This window comes from Eimeria mitis, genomic scaffold (genome assembly GCF_000499745.2).
Source record: "Eimeria mitis Houghton genomic scaffold, Emh_scaff3043, whole genome shotgun sequence".
Taxonomy (NCBI): Eukaryota; Apicomplexa; class Conoidasida; order Eucoccidiorida; family Eimeriidae; genus Eimeria; species Eimeria mitis.
The window spans coordinates 3,219-3,522 of record NW_013571389.1 but is presented as its reverse complement, the minus strand read 5'-3'; positions in this window follow the sequence as shown (position 1 = coordinate 3,522).

Below are 304 nucleotides of genomic sequence, written 5' to 3'. Positions count from 1 at the left end.
CAGCAGCAGCAGCAGCAGCAGCAGCAGCAGCAGCAGCAGCAGCAGCAGCAGCAGACAGAAAGAAAAAGAGAAAGAAAAAGAAACAGAGTCGGTTGTCTCTGTTTTAGTTTCTATTGCTAACGAGATTTGTTTATATATAAAACCACCGCATGCAGCAGCAGCAGCAGCAGCAGCACCAGCAGCAGCAGCAGCACCAGCAGCAGCAGCAGCAGCAGCAGCAGCACCAGCAGCAGCAGCAGCAGCAACAGCAGAAGATAAAAAAAAAACAAAATTTATTATTGATTTCTTCTGTACTCTCGTCAAG